Source organism: Triticum dicoccoides, chromosome 3A, assembly GCF_002162155.2.
Source record: "Triticum dicoccoides isolate Atlit2015 ecotype Zavitan chromosome 3A, WEW_v2.0, whole genome shotgun sequence".
NCBI classification, from domain to species: domain Eukaryota; kingdom Viridiplantae; phylum Streptophyta; class Magnoliopsida; order Poales; family Poaceae; genus Triticum; species Triticum dicoccoides.
In genome coordinates, this window is record NC_041384.1 from 652,733,769 (window position 1) to 652,738,483 (window position 4,715).

Sequence of the window (4,715 nt, forward strand, 5' to 3'; positions counted from 1 at the left end):
TAACAGCAGGTGTGGGTGAGTAGAGGGATGGCTAGGCCAGCGATGGGAGTACGGTGGGGTCGTGAGGCCTGCGTGGAAGCATAGCCGGCCATGGGAGGAGGGAGCAGGTAGTCCCGCCGGCGCTTGTTTGAGCGGCTTGAGCATGAAGAGCAGAGATTGAAGAAGCACGACAGCCGTTGGATGGACATCTAACAGTCACTACTCTCGTGTGTTAACTAAGTTGACAGGGCGTTGCGTGTGTGTCAACCTTTTTTTATGAACGCATACGCGTCAACCTGTAGTAGGCGCACAAGTCAGCCTCAAATCTATGGAAAACAGCATACAGCCCATCTGCCATTATTTCTAATAATGTACAGCCCATTTGCTAATTCGTAAGAATTTTTTTGGAGCCCATCTTCTTTTTGTTAGCATCACACCCCATATTGTGGCCACGGTTAAAAAGTATACAAAATTTTGCATATTTCCATGCGGTCAACTGTTTTTAATCCAGAAATATCGATTCACATTCAAACTATTTTGAAAAATAATTTATATAAATATAAAATCCAAATAATTGTCCACGCATAAAAATCAATGGAATTTAAGATCTTGTAATGAAAAAAAATTGAAACTAATTCCCGGTTTGATGTGTTTTAAAAATGTACAGCCCATTTCTGGGCAAATTGAATGAAACTCTCCTCGTCTTGAAAGATTTGCAGCCCAGCAGGGCCGATAAAGCAAGTAGGCCTTGTTTGGGTATTTCTTTAAAAAAATAGAACTGGGCTAGCCATTTTCAACAAGAAAAAAACACAATTGGGCTCATGATGTGGTAAACATAAATAAAACCCTGGCTAGACGGGCCATGGCCCCCGCATAGCCCCGTTGTTACCTTGATCCGTCGCTAAAACTAGTATAAATAACAACTGCTTGTTCCGCAAAAAAAACTGCGCGACTTGCTGGAACCCTGGTGTCAGCCGCTCGTAGTGTAATTCTCTCGTTTATTGATTACGTTGACAATGGCGTGAGCCCTAGATGTCCAACCATTAGGAGGAACCATATTTTTGGGCTTGTACTATAGAGGAACTTGCTTGCGTACTACCATGACGCTGGTGGGTCCCTACTGTCATCCTCTCCACGTACAGTCAGCTCCTTGTTCCTCTCGGTTGTTGACAACGCAAGAGGGCGGCGCACCGCGCACAGCGAGCGAACCAAGGCCGCAAGGCGGAGGACGACGGCGAGGCCTCAGACAGAATGAACAAGAGCCGTTGAAAATGCGCCGGTCCAGTCGCAGGCGGAGGGGAGTACGAGGGTTGACTAGTTCGGGCGCGGGTGCGTGTTGGGGCTGACGTCGCCGGAGAATAACAGGACGTGTGGGGGAATAGATGGAGGGACTGGCCAATGTTGGAGGGTACGTACGGTAGGGCGGCGGAGGCGCATCCAGCCATGGGAGGCGGGAGCAGGCGGAGCCGACGGGGTGGTTTGGTTTGGGCGATTGGAGGAAGAAGAAGACAAGAGATAGAAGATACACGACAGATGTTGGACGTCAATCCAACGGCTGGTAGGCAGAATCATTTGTTGACTGCCTAGTAAGTCGACACCACCTTGGATAGGCTATTTCCTCGCAGGTCCCAAATGTCAGAATCCAAATCTGTCGCGGTCATGCAGCCTTTCCTATGAAAATTTACAGCCCATTTGATGTGCTAGTTCGAAATAAGTTTGTGGGTGCTGGTGGGGGCTAATCACTTGGCTTCTGTAATGCACAGTGATCTCAAGCAGCCGGCGAGAGTGATGTTATTTCCCCTGGTTTGGATTTGTTACAATATTTCACTCTAAATTAAATGAATGGCAAGCCATTTGCCTTGTTTCAAAGAAAATATGACAGTCACAGCCGAGTTGAAAAGGGCAGGAACATCTAACTCCAGCTTACAAATTGTACAAAAGCACGAGGGTTAATTGTTCATCAGGTTTACAAAAAAAACAGATTGAAAAGGGCAACAACATCTAACTCCGACACTGTTTTCGTCAGTCACAGTCAAATGGATCGGTCAGGTCCATAGAATGAACATCCTGGGTCACAAAATTTATTGGATTATGACCACAATATGTTGTAAATAGAAGCCCGGCACGTTCAGAAGCTCTTTTGCCCACCTCAAACTCCTTTTTTTGCTCTTCGACATACCCATCCATCAAAACCATGCTGCTGATAAACTTAAACCTGATGGACAATAGTAACCTCGCATTCAGCAGGAAGAATGTGACAAATCTTGTGTTTGCACGGTTGGCTACATATCGTTCTAGCGTTATTGTCTTCAATCGAATCTCATGAGAATTGAGAAAATTCCGATGCTTACAAATCCACCGATTGGTTATAACTTTCTTACCCCGTCATGTTGCCTAAATAGACATGAAGATTGAAAACAGTTAAGGTCTAAAAGAAGAGTGTCGAAAGAGCAACAGCTGAACGGTTAATTCTAGTACACTATATGCGGGCTTCCAATGTGCGTGAAATTATCACCTTTATATACAACTTCTCCAGACAGGGAAAGCATTGCAGCAAGCCAATAATCTTGTTCAGATCAAAACTATTCATTTGGATATATAAGATCTTAACAGAATCCAGCACCATTGATAGGCCATCCATGGAGAAACTCTTCATTGAGCATAGAACATAATATTAGTACAAAATGTGTACTCCAAGATGATATATAAATTATGCGCGGAAATTTAAAATGCAGTTTATGGTTACAAGTGTAGATGATAATATAAAGTACCTGAAGAACTGTGGAGCCAAACACCATGTTGAAATGAGCACAGAGATCATGTATTACACCCAAGGTCTCCAGTTTAGGCGCAGAGAGGACGGTTATTTGCAACGGTGAATAACTAGAATCAAGGATCAACCTTTGAAGTGAAGGGGCATCTTGGATGATGAGCTGCCTTCCGTCAAAAGAAATTCCAATTCTTACAAGGTTAGGCGACTTTATTTGGAGACAACCGATTCTAACTGTGAAAACAAGCACCAAGCACTCCAGCGCAGGGCAACTGGAGTGGATGATGCTGTGCAATGAGGCCTCCGATATACGAACCCGCACAAGTGAAAGTTTCTTGAGAAATGGGAGTCGAAGGTTTAGTACCAGATTGTCTAGTAGGTAGCACTGCACAAAGGTGGCGGTGTGGAGAGAGTACAAAACCCCGAGATGGACATCGGTGCTGACGGCACAAGTTCATGGCGTTCAATATGTGGTATGTGATTTCCAGGGGAATATTAGAACTCAAGAAGCTGTAGTTCTATGAATTCAGGGGATTCCAACCAGGCGTCCACCATGCAGGGCATGGTATGCTTGCTCAGGTAGCATGACGGGATGTAGAGGCTTTGAACGGAGCCCTGGTGGGAGGAGATGATGGCTATGGGGATTTCAAAATCATTGAAGAGAGATAGCTGACGACAGTCGAGATTAAGGGGAACGGCGCACCATAGAGGGCGCCACCGAATTGAGAGGACTTGGGTGCGGCAGCAATCCTTGGTGGGGGAAAGCGAGATGATCTCCCCAAGGATGGCGTCCGGGAGATCGCTGATGCGGTCCACCCGAGATTCTACGGGTTCCTGGGATCCGGTGGGGGCGGGGTCGCCGCTTCTCCCTGCGCTGCCGGGTGCGGTATCTACAACAGGCGTCACCGCTGGCAAGAGCCTCATCTTCTTGGCGTTGGGGTCTGCCGACTCCATTTTCCTCGAGGGCGTCGCGTCGCGCTCACGGATTTGAGCAGAGTAACAAATGACGAGCCTAGTTGTAGTGCGAGCGAAGAAGAAGGGGAGCTGGGGGTTTTCTATTGGAGTGAGGAAGAAGGGGAGTTGGGGTTTTCTGTAGGTGTGAGCTGAGGAATTTGGGGGTACGAGTGGAGCGAGCTGACGTGAGGTGGGTGGGAGCGAGGAGGAAGAAGAGCACCCAGGTTTTTGAATTGATTTTACTATTTACTAGTGTGGATGGGTTGTTTTGTCTTGGGACCCGAAAAACAATTACTACTAGTACAGTGGAGACACTCTACAGCTACCCAGAAAAACAATTACTACTAGTACAGTGGAGACACTCTACCGCTTCTGGCTCCTCCTAGGTCATTGAAACGTCTCCCTCTACTGAATGTCGTTATACTTTTGTTCACCGACATGCGGGCCATGCAACGCGCGGGCCCAAATGCCATCCACCAAATTAGAAGGCAGTATGCAGGCGGAGAGTCACCCCGGTCGTAGCGCGGCAGTAACGAGCCGTCGTATCACAAAACCCCACCTCCCTGCAGTCTAAGTTTGACGGACGAAGCAACCATCATTTCACACTTCGCTGAATCCCCTTCTCCCTCACCGTCTTCAAGAAAGGCAACACTTGCATCTGCCACTATTCTTCTCTCCGAACGAAGGGAAGGTAAGCGGATCCGTGATGTTGGTATATTTTCGTTCAGAGGAAAAAAAGAACTTTTGCAAAGCAGTAACCGATCCTCACTCTCTTTTTTGTTTCATTGTCATTGCGATTGCGATTGTGTTTTCCTTTCAGTGGACTCCTAGTATTCGTCAGTTTCATGATGGACCAAGGAGAACCAGGCAAAGATCTGCCGATATTGGAACAGAAGCAGCAGGCTGATCCCCATGAGATAGAGAGCTCCAAGAAGATGGAGGCAACCACCAAGGTGACCCCAAATACTAAGATGGTCAATGCCCCGTTTGAGGTTACAGCCCCCATGGCACT